General features: G+C 38.8%; 1 long non-coding RNA gene and 1 other non-coding gene across 2 annotated transcripts; both read left to right on the top strand.

The window, feature by feature from the left end:
• Positions 1-5914: 5914 nt before the first annotated feature.
• On the top strand, positions 5915-9049 carry LOC126611167 (uncharacterized). Its single transcript, XR_007618727.1, has 7 exons — positions 5915-6288; positions 6383-6484; positions 6600-6676; positions 6792-6846; positions 6976-7056; positions 7150-7255; positions 8845-9049. It is a non-coding gene; the product is annotated as an uncharacterized LOC126611167 (long non-coding RNA).
• On the top strand, positions 8334-8438 carry LOC126612700 (small nucleolar RNA R71). Its single transcript, XR_007619269.1, has one exon. It is a non-coding gene; the product is annotated as a small nucleolar RNA R71 (small nucleolar RNA).
• Positions 9050-18422: the final 9373 nt, after the last annotated feature.

Below are 18422 nucleotides of genomic sequence, written 5' to 3'. Positions count from 1 at the left end.
TTTTGATAGTTCTCGCTAAAAATTGTGTAGGGTGCATTTTTGCTGACTACTATGAAGTGGTGCTAATGCTTACCATCCTATTTACTACTATTGAATGTGTTTAAATTTTAAGATTTATGTCTATACATTACACAGAACTTGAAACTTAACTTATTTAATATGTGGGACCATGATGTGGCACCTTGGGTGGCAAGAACGGTCGAAATGCCCATAGCACTTGACGAGCAAGTAAACAAACTAAGAGGCCTAATGTGGATCGGAACATGTATAGGCCTTTAGTATTATAGGTCCCTTAGTCAGGTCGGACTACTGGACTTCCGGATTACCTTAGTCAGGTTGGACTACCGAACTACCTTAGTCAAGTCGGACTAGCCTTAGTCAGATTAGACAAGTCAGACAAAGTCAGAATACCAAGCGAAGTTAGATAGTTGTGGTTAGACAAAATCCTATTAAAGAATTACTTGTTTCCCAAGTAAGGAAACCCTAATTCAAGTCAAATTAGGACATCTTAAGAATTAGGCAATGTAAACATGATTCTAAAAAGGATTGAGTATCTTGTCCTATATTTCCTCCTAAATAGTCTCCTAATTTAATTGGGATCACTTTCCTTGCAAGGACTATCTAGATTTCTATAAATACTCAACTAATTCTTTTAAGACTCAAGACTTAACTCTGGATTCTCTAATCAATCACAATGAAAGATACACATATTCTCTCTAATCCCAACAGAAGCTCATCCTACATATACGTTATCATCTATGCATAGACACGTCCATAGAGAACTCATTTCCTTAATGCCTCGCCATAAGCTATTCGTTAAGGATGGTTCATGATGTATTGCACATCACACCATTCTTTCCTAGAATTACACCCGTGGTTTAATTCTCCTTTCCGAAGATATGTAGGAAGTTCTATTTGAATTCAACCACACCCCTTAATTCTCATTCTCTTTCCTCGCCAATCATGGGCAAGTTCGACTAAAATTTACCTTTGTTTGCGGATGTGCATAAATGTAGTTCCAATGTAATAGTAATAAATAGAGTGTGAACATCAAGTGTGGATGAAAATTTTCCCCATCTCTTCCTTTGACGAAAATGCATCTGCAAAATAATAATACCTAAAATTAAGGCTAAAAACCTCACACGCCCACGATAAATGGGGGGGTTTGGCCGAAGAATCTCTGATGCCAAAGTTAGAATTCTAGAAAGAAAGTGTTTGAGTGTTTGTGAGTAGTAAAAAGCCTCCTGAATTTTGGAGATAAAGGGTGTATTTATATGAAGAAGTGGGCCGACCTTCTAGGGTTTAGGGGTGGCTGGCTGATAGGGATTTTACTACACATGTGAACGGGCTAAAAACTCCTATAATACTTGCAAAAATGACAAGGTTATTGTAGTATAAACAGATCTCGCAAGGTCGTTCTCCACAGGGATTATTAAATAATTCAAAACAAACCAAATTCCAATTAATTATTGTAAAGTAGAAATTGAGATGATTGATTTTATAACCTATTTAAATTAAAAACGAATTTAATTAATAAAAGTAAACTAATCTGCAATATTAAAACTGTAAGAAAAGGAACTAGTTTTGGAGAAATCAAATTAAGAAAGCACTAGGGATCCACCATCACCTAGCAATCCTATAAACTTTTATCAATTACGTATGATCTACACATGCCACTTTGAAGGTTAGATTTTCCTAATTCATATTCTACTTGGAACTTCCAACATAGAATGTATATCTAACATGTAACCCATCCGGACGTTCGGATCAAATCTGAACATGAAAGACTCATTATGTTTTATGAAAATCCTTTGAAAAACCATGCAACCCTTAAGACGTGGTGTTCATCCTAAGTGAAATTACAATTATTAATCACAAGAAGCCAGCGTCAATTTCAAGGAACCTTCCGACCAAAATTGCATCAAATTACTTTTCTAAATATCTTAATGGTGATCAGGCATTAAGACAATTAGATAGTTTTAATCCCGGTGATTAATAATTCAAAGTACGCATGCAATCAATCATAAGCAATTAAGTAAAAATCACATATTCATGCTAAGGCTCAAGGCTTCGCCTTAGCAAAAAAAATTAGTTACACATATTCATAATTAAAATCATAGGAAATATTATTAAGAAAAGGATTGAAAGCACCTTCATTTAGAAAATCTCCAAGAACCCTAGCAATTCTCTATGTCTCCAAAGTTGCATAAAAGAAAGCGTAGCAAAAAAACCAAGGTTCTAAAAAACGCTAGGCGCTAGTCGGGCGGTGAGCTGGCGCCTAGCGCCTAGGCGGGGTCTAGGCGGGCGCCTAGGCGGCCTAGGCAGATTTAGGTAAATTTCTTGTATATCTTGTAAATAACTGCATATTTACACTTACAAAAAATTATACTTGTATGAAATTCATGGATAAGATGATAAAATAATGATAAAATGCAAAAAAAATATCCAACAAGTCCAAAATTTAAAAACACATTAAGCATATATGTCATATAACCATAGTAAGGAGTATTGTATGATGATACATGTACAACAAGTTCACAATTTAAAACCAAATAAAATGCAAAATAGGAGGAAAATAAAGAAATATAGTAATGTAACTTTTACAAGATACTCAAACGTGTTCAAAACTCCTATAATACTTGCAAGAATGATAAGGTTATTGTAATATAAATGGATCTCGCAAGGTCGTTCTCCACATGAATTATTAAATAATGTGAAGCAAACCAAATTCCAATTAATTATTGTAAAATAGAAATTTGAGATAATTGATTTTATGTCATACTTTAATAAAAACGAACGCCTAGGACAAACAAACTAAAAGAAAGGAAAAACATAAAAGAAACAAACAAATAAAAATAAACAAATAATAAAACAAAAAGAAAATAAGAAAAAGGAAAGGGCGCACCTGGATTCAAAACCAAGACCTGGAGTCATAAGAAAGGCTCATTAAAAAGAAAGAAAAATATGATGGGCGCAGAGTTCAAACTGGAGACCTGGGAGCTAGTGAAGACGCGCTGACTAACATGTCCAAGTCCACACTGGTGTCAATTTTTAGCAACAGCTACAATATATGCTAATTTAGCAGCTTCATGTTCATTTCAAAAAAAAAAAAAAACCCCTAGCATCTGCGACAATCTCTGTCTCGCCTCGAGCCCAAAGCCCCAAACGGCTCCCTGTCTCTCCGTGTCAAAACGTTCTTTTCAATAGACATGGCATGCACACGTGTCATGCATCCATGTGGTGAATTTCTTAAGATTCCAAAATAAAGGCTAAGATGTGCCCACATTTTTTATTGCTTTTTAGAAATTCTAGACCTCTCTCTCTAGAATATGAGAGATATCTCTTAATTCAATTGCAGGACCCCTCTCATTTCAAATTTCACTCGACCCTTTCTCCCATTTCTCTCAGACCTCTCTCTCTCTCTCTCTCTCTCTTTTAAGATTAGAAAAAAAAACAAATAGCCTCATTTCCCTATAATGAAGAACCCTAGCCGCTCCTCATCTACCATTTTAGCTCCAATGCTTGACCCTCCTCTCTCATTTCAATACACCCACTCATCTTTAACTGCACACAATAATCAATCTTCTCTGCAAAAACCAAAACCAATGAGTCTTACCATGGAAATGATGGCACATTGAAGCTCCAATCTTCCCACAGAGGTAAGCATTGCCCCTGCCATTGTTGAATATGTGTCCATATAATGATTTGAGACAGAAAAAATAAGAAGACTAACACATGTTTATATATATATATGTATGAGGGTGAGGAACCGCCTAGCACCGCCTAGGGTCGTCTAGGCGCCCGCCTAGAGCCCAGCCGATTTTTCCAACTGATTTGCAAGAAATCACCTAGGATCACCACCGTCCAACGCCTAGGCGCCTAGGCCGTTTTTTAGAACACTGAAAAAAACAAAGAACGACAAAGCAATATATTTGCTAAGCTCACACACAAACCCTAAAAACAGGTCCTTTATTCCCACTAGGAAACTAAGAAAAATAATAAAATATCTTAGAAAATAAAACCCTAATTAAACTAGGGGAATCTGCCAAGTACTTGTCCAGCCACGTTTTAGTCTCAGATCTCCTCCAAATCTGGCCCAAAAAAGCTTGTTTTAAAGATTAGGATGTTCTGAACACATTTCCAGAAGGCCACGAAACCATCTGAGGTCATTTTGGGCTCCAAAAATGCAATTTAAGCCCAGAAACATCATTTTCCAGCACTGCGCGCTGCTTCTTTATTTTATCGTCAGACAATAACCGCTTGGTAGAAAAATCCCAAATTTTGTTACGATCAAGCTTAGTGACTCACGAACGTCCTCCAACTAGAATTACTCCAAAATTCGTCCATTTGGCCCTATTTTTCTCTAGAGTAAGTCGAAAGTCCTATATTGAAAATACAATTCAAAGTATCAAAATTCTTTCAAAATATTAACCAAAATATACTAAGAATAGGGTAAAATATATAATATAAAATCTACTCATCAAAATACCCCCAAACTTAGCTTTTTGCTTGTCCTCAAGCAAAATAAAACTAGAAAACAAAAATAAAAACTAACAAACTAAAGACTTAACTAAAATTAACTGACAAAAAATTTCACCTTCAAAGTTGCAATCCATAGAACACGTTAAAAATCAGAACTCTTTTCAAAAGTTCCAACCAATCCCACCACATAGTCTAAGCCATTTAGAATCAATTAGAAAAGAATTTACAAACTTCCTTTGGTGTAAAGTGAACCAATATAGTAAAGGGGACTCAACTAAAACTCTTACCTCTCGTCCTTCTTTATTTCACACATACTAACTTTAAATATAACTATTTTTCTTTTTCTTTTTCTTTTTTTCTTTTCTCTTTTTTTTTCTCTTATATAACATTTTTTTTTAGTAACAGTAGTGGTCGTGCAATGTCGATTCACTTAAGCTTTCGATCCAACCCATGTAGCGAGCTTTGGGTTAATGACCCCCAAACCACTAGGGCTTTTAAGGCACTAGGTGTAGAACACCCCTAAGGACTTATTAACCCGAGCTGAAAAGGCTACGAAACCAACTAACCATCTTGCCCCATGCCAAAACTCTACCGTTTGACGCGAGAATCACTACTGATTAGGCAGGATTGGGCTGGTTACCAGGCAAAGTCTTAGGTGAGACAATTATTACTTTATAACACAATAATAACTAAATTTACTTAAAACAAAAGTTAAAAATAAAATTAGACTAAAAGTAAGTGTTTCAATCTCACTCCCCACAAACCATGTTGATGTGATGTGCAAAATTCAAAGTATAATTTATGAATTAGTGTCTAAGCAACGATAAATAGAAAAGACTCTACTATGAGATTAATCTTCACCATGTCCATTTGTTTTAATGTTTAAAATAATCTATGAATATTAAGTTAAAAAGAATGAAAATTCTTAACTGACATAAAAAAAATTAAAAGCCAATTTACTTTCCCACCCCAAAACTTATTTCACACGTTGTCCTGAAGGTGTGAAAAATAAATAGAAACTAAATAAACTAAATAGAAAACAAAACTGGAAAAGATAAAACAAAAGCCTAGACTAAATAAACTAGAAGAAAAAGGAAAATAGAAAAGAAACAAAGAAATTAAAATAAACAAATGATAGAACAAACAGAAAAGAAGGAAAAGAATCACCTGATTCGAAAGCAGGACTTGGGGCCATGCGAAAGGCATTGGAAACATAACAGAAAAATGATACAAAAATGCGCCAGGCGCTGGGATGGAACTCATGAACATGAGCTTTGTGAAGACGCGCGGACCAATACGGGCAAGTGCACACTTGTGTCAAACTTGAGCAACAACTGCTATAGAAACAGGTTCAGCAGTCTTCACTTATCATTTCAAAAACCCTAGCTATTCTTGAACACGCATTAGATTCCCTTCCACTAGCCTCGAGCCCAGAGCCGCCAAATGGCTCTCTTCTGTCCATTCACATCCCCTTGTCAGATGAAGAAGAATAATAATGTTATTTGTAAACCCCGAAGCAGCTTGTTCTCTCTAGAAAAATGAGAGACATCTCTCATGCCTCTTTCTTTTTCGATTCTCTCAAAAACTCAAGAGCATTCTCTCTCTTTAGAAAATCCAAAGAGACTCTCTCGGAGCTCTTCCCATGTTCAAAACTCTCAAGCCCAGCCATCAATTCAAACCTCCATTTCACAGCAGCTTCTTCATCCTCTATAAGCGCTGCATCCTTAGCCTTCCATAACCTAGCAACACTCACACATCCCAGAGTACCTAGCCGTGCTGGAAAATCAGTAAAATTGAACCCCAAAAGTAAAATCAGCCTCCAATTTTTTTGATTTCATTGTCAGATTTATTTGTTTTAGAGACATGGAACAAGAACTAACACATGCATGTGGTTTTATAGGCGTGAGGACCCCTAATGGTTGCAAATCTGAGCCGATCGACACCATTCGCTGGTTTCTGTTGAAACCCGAAACCCTTCAGCTGCTGCCATGGAAATAGGAAGGTAGGATCTGTGCATCTATTTAACTTTACTCGAGTAGCTCAATATGGTTGTTTTCATGTCTCAGATACTCCATATTGCATGTGTATACTTATGTTTATTTGGTTTGTGGGCACAGGTCCTCGATCTGGAAGCTTAATAATAACAAGGAAAATAAAAACCAGCTATAACATTACAGATCCTGGGCTTGCAAAGGTAAAACTGTTGTTCTCCACCGGTGATGAAACCCCATTTCTGAAAGTGATGCCTCAGGACCCCCTGCATGTGTCATAACTCATAAGGATGTGTTGTTTTCTGTTTCTTCGTACAGGGCACTTGGATCTTCGACAGATCTGAGAGGAAATGGTGCTCCAGCTTCAGATCCAGTAAGAAAATGCAAGAGACATCTCAAAGTGTTTGATCTATGAATCTTTGCACCATTGAGTATTTAAGTGAGACATAGTCTGGTTCATGAAAGGCATATGCTGAGTAATACTCTGTTCTGGTATATGTAGGAACCCCAATGTGGCTTCGGTGCAGCAATGATAAAGTACATGAACCACGCAGACATCTCGAAATCTGTTGTCCATATGAAGGTAAGACAAATTCCAGACTCTGTTTGGATCCTGTTCTATATAAATGTTTGTTCTATGTCCCCGCATGTACTCATTTTGGTGTTTTTTGTGCAGGATAGGCAGATCAATAATAGATCCGAGTGAAAGAAAAGGAATACACCCGCTTCAGTAAACAAGAACAGTAAGAGCGTCTAAAAGGCCTGATTGGTGCATATGGGAGGTACAATTCGAATCCCTGCAAGTGTAATTGTTAGAGATCTGGTAATAAAAATTGTACTCAGTTTTGTGGTGTATGGAGATGTGATTTAACTGTGCTCTGCATCCATGCATCGCAAAACTGAGCTGCAGAAAATAACTCCTCAAAATTTATGCCATGAAACTAGATTTGCAACAATTACCCCCAAACTTGCATCTGTGAATGACTTCATGTTAATTACTTGAAATTACAACATATGATAGATGTGGTTGATGTTACCCGTGAATTTTCTACGCAATTTTCATGTATGTTGTTGTAACTTTTGCCCGACTGTAAAGTCCGTACAGCGTTGCATTCTTCTCGTCCTCTTGGATTAGGTATTGTTTGACTAGGAAATGTACCCGATGCTCTTTTTGAAACTTGCAATGCAATCCGCTCAATTTGTTTTTCCATATTTTTCATTGATGCATGTAGATTTTGGATTTCTTGACTAGTAGTATTTGCTAATTTTTCAATTGCAACCTCCCAAGCAGCCTTAGGTGCAGCAGGTTGCTCTACTTGTTGATGAAATTGTGGCCTAGGGTGCTGCTCTTTGTCTCACTTTAAATTAGGATGATCTCTCCAACCCGGATTGTAGAAATTTGAATACAGGTCATATCGGGGACGCTAAAAATTATTAAATGCATTAACCTGCTCTGCTGTAAACTCCGGAAAATCATCTTTATGTGGACAACTCATAAAATCATGAGTTGTCATGCTGCAAATGCTGCAAGCAGCTTGTAAGGGCTGTTTATAGCAACCTGTGAACCTGGAATTCTTTGTAATAACATGTCAAATTTTGCATCAAATCTTTCAAGCTTTTTCTCCATTTTTTCAATTTGTGCCGACACATATGGAGAACCATTAGACATCTCAAAAACAGACCTAGATTCTGGCTGCTTAACTGCCCATTGTTGTGTATCTGCTGCCATTTTTTCAAATAATAAACAAGCTTCTTGTGCAGTTTTATCCTTGTACGAACCTCCGATGAAGCGTTGACTAGAGTTTTTGTAGTCATATTTAACCATCTAAAAAATATATGCATTTGATCAGTACTGTTAATACCGAAATGTGGACATTTTCTAATCAACTCCTTGAACCGTTCCCATGCCTCATGAAACTCCTCATTTGGTTTTTGGGCAAAAGATAAAATCTGAGTTCTTATGTCAAGAGTCTTTGAAGCTGGGTAATATTTGCTTAAAAAAATTTCACTGAGTTGGGGCCCAAGTTGTAATGCTTCCAGATGGAAGTGTGAGGAGTCATCTCTTTGCTTGATCTTTCAGAGTGTATGGAAATAAACGGAGCTTAATATATTCGGCTGAAAATCCTCTCATCAAAATATTCTTGCATCCCATTAAAAATTCTGCAATATGCATGTTTGGATCGTCAGTTGATAACCCATGAAATGTAGGTAGAATATTCAACATATGTTGCTTTATTTCAAATGTAGACCCTTCTTCCACTGCTGGATAAGTAATGCAACTTGGTATATTAGTGTTGTGAGCTGTCAGTGAATCTCCCAAGGGCTGACCAGCCTTTGGAATAACAAACATCATTTTTTCCTTACTGTGTAGGTCCCCAGAAAATAAAGACTGCAGAAAAGTCCCCTGCAAAGAAGGAACCCACAGCAAATTTTTCTCTCTACGTCCTCTCCCTAAAGTTTGTTCAAGTTTTGGACTGCACTGTTGAACGGGTGTTGACCATGCACAGATTATCTTTGTAATCAGCATTGTACTGTTGTAATCTGTAAAAATAAAATAAAAACAAATTTTTATTTTATTTTATGTGTAAACAACAATAACTAACTGAAAATCTGATTAGAACGAATTATTTTAAATAATCCCCGGCAACGACGCCATTTTCTTGATAGGGATTTTACTACACATGTGAATGGACTAAAAACTCCTATAATACTTGCAAGAATGACAAGGTTATTGTAGTATAAACGGATCTCGCAAAGTTGTTCTCTACTGGGATTATTAAATAATTCAAAACAAACCAAATTCCAATTAATTATTGTAAAGTAGAAATTGAGATGATTGATTTTATAACCTATTTAAATTAAAAACGAATTTAATTAATAAAAGTAAACTAATCTGCAATATAAAAATTGTAAGAAAAGGAACTAGTTTTGGAGAAATCAAATTAAGAAAGCACTAGGGATCCACCATCACCTAGCAATCCTATGAACTTTTATCAATTACCTATGATCTACACATGCCACTTCGAATGTTAGATTTTCCTAATTCATATTCTACTTGGAACCTCCAACATAGAACGTATATCTAACATGCAACCCGTCCGGACGTTCGGATCAAATCTGAACATGAAAGACTCATTATGTTTTATGAAAACCCTTTGAAAAAACCATGCAACCCTTAAGACGTGGTGTTCATCCTAAGTGAAATTATAATTATTAATCACAAGAAGCCAGTGTCAATTTCAGGGAACCTTCCGACCAAAATTGCATCAAATTACCTTTCTAAATATCCTAATGGTGATCAGGCATTAAGACAATTAGATAGTTTTAATCCCGGTGATTAATAATTCAAAGTATGCATGCAATCAATCATAAGCAATTAAATAAAAATCACGTATTTATGCTAAGGCTCATGGTTTCGCCCTAGCAAAAGAAATTAGTTATGCATATTCATAATTAAAATCATAGGAAATATTATTAAGAAAAGGATTGAAAGCACCTTCAAGTAGAAAATCTCCATGAACCCTAACAATTCTCTCTGTATCCAAAGTTACATAAAAGAAAGCGTAGCAAAAAAACAAAGAACGGCAAAGCAATACATTTGCTAAGCCCATGCACAAACCCTAAAAACAGGTCCTTTATTCCCACTAGGAAACTAAGAAAAATAATAAAATATCTTAGAAAATAAAACCCTAATTAAACTAGGGGAATCTGTCAAGTACTTGTCCAGCCACGTTTTAGCCTCAGATCTCCTCCAAATCCGGCCCAAGAAAGCTTGTTTTAAAGATTAGGACGTTCTCAACACATCTCCAGAAGGTCACAAAACCATCTGAGGTCATCTTGGGCCCCAAAAACGCAATTTAAGCCCATAAATGTTATTTTCTAGCACTGACACTGCTTCTTTATTTTATCGCCAGACAATAACTGCTTGGTGGAAAAATCCCAAATTTTGATACAATCAAGCTTAGTGACTCACGAACGTCCTCCAACTAGAATTACTCCAAAATTCATCCATTTGTTCCTGTTGTGCTCTAGAGGAAGTCAAAAGTCCTATATTGAAAATACAATTCAAAGTATCAAAATTCTTTCAAAATATTAACCAAAATATACTAAGAATAGGGTAAAATATATAATATAAAATCTACTCATCACTGGCCCTAAGGTGGATTTTGGATGGAATATTCCAAGATATTTATGTAAATAAATATCTTGGAGTAATGAGGTAAATATCCTAAATAAATTGAATTAGGATAACTTACTTGAAAGACGTATTCTTTGATTAAGAATGTATTTAAGATAAGAATAAGACTTGTCATTCTTGGGAAATAATCCACATGTCAGCTCCATGATTTTTGGGTTTATTTTTGGCTCCACAAATGCTTCCACACTTGCTCGGTTGCTCGCAGAAAAGGGCAGGAAATGTAGAAATCCAAAGCTGTCACGGAGTTTGTGTCACAATTTGAGGTAGATTCCCTTTTTGATTTGGAATTTAAATTCTTCTAGGAAAGGGAATGTAATTGCCACCAAAACCTATTTAAGTCCACGTCAAGCATGGGGTTATATAAATTTAAAGTGGTGAAATTAAAACCCTGCAAGAAAGAGATAAAGCCAAAGGATATTTGTTCCCCTTCCCTAGCAATTTTCTTCGTTTTCCCATGCAAAGAATTGTGTTTTGTTGTTTTTCTTCTTCTCCAAGGCAAGGAAAAAAAATTAATTTTCTCTTGCTTCTTGATTTTTTTAAAGCCTTGGGGCTTAAATATTGGCTCGATGAAGGTCGAAGACACAAGGAATTGTGCAATCATGGGGCTGTTGTGCTATTGCTGATGTGGTTGGTATGGCACAAAAATGGCTCGGATTGGGCTGAAGGCTTGTCACACGAGATGCGTTGTCACTGGAAATTGAACTTAGTGCTAGGATTCCGCTTTCTGTCTAGCTCAGGTGATGAAATTGAATGTACTTTGTGTGTAACTAGGGTGGGCCAGGTGCGTTAGGCTTAGGCCTGTGCGCGTAGAGCTTGGCGCTAGGGCGTCGGTCCTAAGCTGCTAGGCTTGGGCTCGTGCAGTGATGGAGGGAGGAAGATAGGCATGGCTGGGGTGCGTGCTCTACCTATCTTGTGAATTGGGCTACTTAGTCTCTAAACTTCTTGTTGAGATGTCTTTTGATTTGTCTTCCTCTATTTATGTAGATTCGAAATTCGGTTCAATTCCTAAGACTTCTCTAAACATGAAGAGTGTGCACATTGCTCTCAGGATCCCTGTTGAATATCGTAAGTAGCGTTGGCTGCTGAGTTTTCTTCATTGGGAGAAAAATGATATGCCCCTATAAAAGGAGATTAGAAGGACTAAGGGTGAGGCATTCGCTTATCCATCGTTACCATAGAGCATGTTGCTAATAAAGGCGGGAGAAAGAGATTTTCGTCGCCTACTTGAGAGCCGTTGGTGGAAAAGAAGTCGAAGACTTCATCTACTTCTCGCAAGGGTCCGTCTACTACTATGAGGCTCATGATTGACTTGACTTCTTCTAAGAGGAAGAAAAAGGTTACTAGATCTGAGCCTGTAAAGTCTGCTGCTCCGAGGGTTGCTAGAACAGTCGTTGACGTGATTGCGTAGCGAAGGATTTCTGTCGTGCCTCTTGTGTCTAGTTTTATTCCAAAACAGCCTTTTGTGCCCAAGTCTGATCTTATTTTCGAGGTGCATGTAACGATGAAGAGCAATGATGACGATTCCACTGACAAGGCGATGCCATGACAAGTATTCCTGTTGAGAATGAATCGCTTGTCCGCATGAGCAGTCGTGAACAGCCTGCACAACCAGCCTTAGGGGAGTTTTTAGAGATCCTTGCACTATTGAAGCCCGATCTGCTTAAGGACACTAAAGCATGTGCCAAGTTTGTTGATGGAGTAAGCAAGGTTATCGACTCTAGTTTTTTCGCGAGGTATAAGGCTTATTCGCAAAAGGGTTCCTTACTTGCTACGATGCTGAAATCTGTGATCTTAGCGGTCGAGTACACGGGTATGGAGTAGGATTACGCCAAGGCTTATAAAGAGATAGTGGCAACCATGGTAGCAGAAGCTTGCTCGGCTACTGAGAAAATTAAAGAGTTGGAGTCTGAACTTGCCTTTTTGAAGGGATTTGATGCCTCTACCCCTACTGCTTAGTAACTTGAGACTGCTCACTAAGAAATCAATAACTTGAAAGCTTAGCTTGACGTGATTTAAGGGAAGTATGGCATTGAGGAGAAGGAAATTGAAGTCCAAACATTGCTATTATATGACCTTAAGTTTGCCATTTCAAAATTTCGATATGTTCGTGATATTAGATGTAGAGCTGCTCGCCATGCATAATGACATTGTTTGACTCAAGAAGGCCATCAATAGACTTGAGTTAAAGGAAGTGGAGCTACAAAAAGCGTTGTCTGCCAGCGAGAACCTGAAGAAGGAATTAGATGAGTTTTAAATGCTCGTATTGACTTGATTAAGGAAAATAAGCAGTTGAAGAGCGAGAAGTCTAGTCTTAAGGTTATCCTTGCCTAAACTCAAGCTGGCTTCTACAAACTTGGCTATATAGATCATTTTCTTGGTATGCCATCTGACTACATCTTCTTTGATAAGGACCTCGAGCTTTTTGTTATTTCTTTCGATGATCTGCTTAAGTTTTCCTTTGAGAACGCCATTGGTGAAGCAGCTGAAGATTAAGCTGCCCAAGTAGATGTGGTCGAAAGTGGTGCCGCCTAGGCAGAGGCGGCTGGTAACAGTGCTGCTCAAGATAAAGTAGTTGTACATAAAGCACAAGATGTTGTTGTTGGTGGTAGTGATGCGGCTGCTGAAGATGTCCAAGCTACTGAGGAGTAGTTTTTTTAGATAAACTTTAGGGTTTACTTTCTTTTCCTTTCCTGCTTTGCTTTTTCCTTTGCTTGAACTATGTTGACCTTTGTGCCAATTTACCAATTTGCTAGAAATTAATAAACTATTTTTCTTCGTTGTACTTCATCTTTGTCTCTATGCCTTGCTTTAAGCTTTAGCCGTAGAATGAACAACTAAGGAGACTACTTTGAACAAAGTTGTCAAGCCCATATTCATTGTTTTAGGCGCTAACTTCGGGTTGTCAAGTGCGATTCTTCACTCCCTTGAGGCATCTTTTGAAACTTCTAACTTGCAGGGCCGGATGACCTCCGTAGTTGCATGTTTCGTATCAGTGGTCCACTAGATCTTTAACCACAAGGTCGTTAGCGAAGCGCGCTATTTTTTAATAAGCAGATAGGCTTGCATGACTTATGTGACTGCCGATCTAGGCTTAAGACCTCTATGAAGTTGTTAACCAGATAGCTAGCAATCAAGCACCTTACTTACAAAAGCAGGCGAGTCTGCGTGACTACTCAGTTGTTAACTTCAATTTTCTAGGGCGTTGAAATGCTGAGTTTTGTCTCTCATTGTTGCCTCCTGACCATTGGCTGCTTAGTTGGTCGTCATTTCTCCCATCCTTTGAGTTGCATGGCTTACATCACAACATACTAAAGATTGCTGGGACACAAAATTCGCTACCCTTTCGCATCAAAAGTGTGTGGTTCTATGGAATTTCGTAGGCAATGGTTCAAAAGAACGTTTTACACTTTATATAATCAATTTCGTAGGTTGCGTAACAAGTAGCACAACACTTTAGGAATCAACGTGAACCCAAGGGGCTATTCTACACTAGGCAGTGCATATGTGCGCTAACATGTTAACCTTTCACAATATTGTGCGGTTGTATAAGTTTATGCGGTTAACTGCTCGAAAGGTTTACCGTAGCCAGTCTTCTAGAAATCGTAGGCTGCTCATTGAATTGGCAGCGGCTTTAGGTTTCTAAGGATCTTTCAGAAACCATAGGCTGCTTGTTAAATTGGCAGCGGCTTTAGGTTCTCATGTATCTTTCAGAAACTGTAGGCTGCTCGTTAGATAGGCAACGACTTTAGGTTCCCAATGATCTTTTAGAAATCATAGGTTGCTCATTAAATTAGCAGCGGCTTTAGGTATCCAAGAATATGCAGAGATTGCTAGTTGGTCATATATAATATGCTTAGCTACTTACACTAGCTAGTCACATTAAGGGTGCTCAACCGCATGAACCCTGTGCATGTAGTCAGAGCTAGAATTCCTTATCCTTGCAAAGATCACCTATGTATTGCACCAAGGATGTTCAGCTGCGAATGTTAATTGGTCACATCACGAATGCTCAAAAGGGATGTTCTTCTAACAGGTTGATGGAATACTATTCCGTAACACGAAGATCGCTAGTTGGTCACATACAAGATGCTCAGCCAGGAGTTACTAGCAGCTAGTTACATCAAGGATGCTCAACTTCCGTCCATCTTTGTGGGCAGCCGTTCAAAGGGTGAACTGCGCAGCGTGCCTTTTCTGCCTTTAGGGCCCAAGTCCTAGCGGATCAAGCCAAAGGCCTAAAATCCTTCAGTTTAGCTAAGCCTTGAAAAAGGCCATTGTGGCTACTTCTGGATATTCAGAGTGCGCAGTTTACCCTCTTATATGGGAAGAGCCGTTGGCCCCTAAGGGGCGCAATTCCTGCAGTATGTCCCTGATTGGGCATGATCTTCAATGAGAGCAGGAATAAACAGTTGTCATAGATACGCAATCGAGCCAAGTAATTAATAACTTTGGAAATCTTCATTGGTAAATGAGAGAAAGGATATTAAACTTAGCTGAAAGGTGGAAACTGCATGACAACTGGATAGTCCTCGATTTGCGAGGTATTGTTCGTCGAGCTGTCTGAGTTTTTGAGCTTTATTCCGTCCGAGCAGGGCTTATGGTGAAGTATGAAGTCATGTGCAGCATTTCCGCAAGTTGTAGGCATTTCATTGCTTGTTGATCTCTTTGTCGTTCATAATTGTAAAGGTGTAGCTACCTTTGCTACCTGCTCTGCTGACCTTGTACAGACTTTCCCATATAGGATTTATCTTTTTGGAGTCTTCTCTTCGGGCAGTGATGAAAGATTTTCTTATGACCAGATCTCCAGGCTAAACTTACCGGATTTTTGCCCTTTTGTTGTAGCTGGAAATAAGCTGTTGCTGGTAGGTTGTAATGTGGGTGATAACCTTCTCACGTTCCTTCTCTACCAGATCTAGATTTATGGTTATCTCCCTTACGTTTTGCTTCAAAATTAGCAGTATGGTGCTGATGCTTGGCACAATGACATTGCGAGGGATGTTTTCTTCTAAACTGAATGCAAATGAGAAATGAGTTTCATCAGTTGTTCATCATTTGGTTGTGTGATACACCCATAGGACACATGGTAGTTTGTCTGGCCACTTTCCTTGCTTGTCTGTGAGGGTTTTCTTGAGGCGGTCTAGGATTATCTTGTTGGATGCCTCCGCCTGCCCGTTTTCTTGGGGATATCTAGGTGTGGACATGTGTTGTTTGATGCCATATTCCTGGAAAAACTTCACCAAGTATTTGTCTACGAATTACGGGCCGTTGTCGATAATGATAGATTGTGGGATGCCAAATTGACATATGATGTTCCTTGATTGAGTAGTAGTGGTCATGAGCTCAACTTCTACCCACTTGATGAAGTAGTCGGTAGCCATGATCACTATGCCTCTACCCATATGAGCAAATGGCATAGGCTCTACCAAGTCGATTACCTACAGCATGAATGGCCATGGGCTTGTTTGTAGGTGAAGCTCGTTGGCAGGCAGTGCAGGTACAGGTTTGAAGCGTTGGCAGTTGTCGCACTTTTGAACAAATTCTTTAGCATCTTGATGCACGGTGGGCTAATAATAATCGACGTTGAAGACCTTATGTGCTAAAGATCAGCCTCTTGAGTGGTAGAACTTTCAAGTCGTCAGAAGTCACTAGGCAACATAGATGTGGGCCTCAAAAGGATTTCAGACGAGAATGTCGTTCCATATGTAGTAGCGTGCCGTCTTTATTTGGAGCTTCGTAGCTTTCAATCTTTCTATAGGGAGTGTCCCATTAACTAGGTAGTTGATGATGAGATCTTGCCCGCTTAGGGTTGTATTGACTTGTAACACCTCGGCTTTTAGTTCTTCTCCTATACTCGGCTTTCCCAAATACTCGTTTAGGATTAAGCATTTGAACTGGTGGTCCAAAGTGAAGCCTAAGGCTGCCAAGACGCGTGAGCATTATCTGCTCGTGGCACTTGTGTAAGGGTGTAAGTTTGAAATGCCTCAAGCTACTTTTGTACCTTCTCGAGGTATAGTGTCATCCTTGGATGCTTTGCTGCATACTCCTTGGTAGTAGGGCTAATGATGAGCTGAGAATGAGAATGGATTGCGAGCTTCTTGACGGCCAGATTTTGTGTCATTTAGAGGCTTGCTAATAAGGCATCGTACTCTACTTTGTTGTTTGATACTTTAAAGCCTAGAGTGATTACATGCTCGAGCATCAAGCCATCTAGGGTGATGAGAACCAAGCATGTTCCAGAACCCTTGTAGTTGGATGAACCATTGATGTGCAGGCGCTATAAGTCTTTGTCAGAAAGGGTTGGTGTGGCCAGAGTGTGCTCGGCTGCTTCAAGGGAACCTTTGGGCTATGCTGTTGCATTTTCTAGGTCAGGAGTAAACTCTGGCCTGACCTTTTATCGCCGTACAGGGTTGGTAACCAAGCCGTATTGGCTGAGCTCCAACGCCCACTTCATCACTCGTTGAGAAGTGTTTAGACTATGTAAAATAGATTGTAAGGGATACTGATTCAAAACGACGACCATATGTGCCTAAAAGTATGGTCTGAACTTCCGAGTTGTAACAATTAGCCCCAAAATTAACTTTTCAATCCTCGGGTATCTTGTTTCTTCATCAAGAAGAGTTTTAGAAGTGTAGAATACTGATAGTTGAGCCCTTAACTCTTTTTGTATGGGGGTAGAACTTACTGCTACGTCTGAGACTGCTAAGTAGATATATAATTCCTCGGCTGCTTCCGGCTTGGATAGTAGCAGAGAGATGTCAAATATTTATTCAAGTCTTAAAATGCTTTCTTGCATTCATCGTCCCATTTGTCTCTTTGCGCTTTCTTGATAGCCTTGAAAAAAAACTTGCATTGATTGGTTGAGCGCAAAAGGAAACGGTTGAGCCCGGTTAGGCTTAGTGGTGAGCTGATTCTAGTTGTCTTCTCCGGCTACTCAGGATCAAGAATGATGTATTCGGCGTCCTCTTCTGGCTTTCATCAATTATCTTTTGTGGACGTGTCCTTCTAATCAACATCATCTTAAACTGTTTACTGTGGGTGGTTGCTATTTTCTAACAGGCTTGTCTTTATGAACCTTAGTAGCTCCTACAAGGGTGAATGACCTCTTCTTTGACTCCTTCAGCATTTGCATCGTCGAGATGCGGCCTGATCAGACTTGATCTCTTCAACTCATTCCCCTAGGATGCAGAATCAGATTTTCTAGTACTCAATGAAAGTTAAGGCGCCCAATTTCACTAGCCAAGTCTTCTCAGAATAGCATTATATGGAGATGGGTCGTTGACTATAATAAATGTCTGCTTTGAGACTACTGGTGGTGTTCTCACATCGAGTGTTATGCTGCTAATAGTAGTTGAGGTGTATCCGTTGAATCTTGTGAGTACCTCTGCTCAGTGTATTATTGTGTTTTCCAGGCCCGCCTTCTGAATGACGGATAGTTGAAGTAAATTTACTGAATTGTCATAATCCATCATCACTCTATCGACTATAGCATGTGCCAGCTAAACGAACACTACCAGAGCATCGTCTTGTAGAAAGTCAACTCCCTCAACGTCCTGCTCGGTGAAACCAACGATGGGTCTAAGTTTAGTGTTGGTTGCCTAAATCTGGGAGATTGTTATAGCCTGCTGGATCTTCCTCTTTTTGAAGTTATTTATGGCCCCCAAGTATTCGGATTCGGCGAAGATGTCGTTGATTCTGATGGTCTTAGCAGATGGCTCCGTATCTACGTATGCGTTCCTCCTATGGTGCTCAGCTGG

The sequence above is a fragment of the Malus sylvestris genome, chromosome 17 (genome assembly GCF_916048215.2).
Source record: "Malus sylvestris chromosome 17, drMalSylv7.2, whole genome shotgun sequence".
In the NCBI taxonomy this organism is placed as follows: domain Eukaryota; kingdom Viridiplantae; phylum Streptophyta; class Magnoliopsida; order Rosales; family Rosaceae; genus Malus; species Malus sylvestris.
The sequence above is the reverse complement of the archived record's forward strand: the minus strand, read 5'-3'. Positions and strand labels throughout refer to the sequence as shown.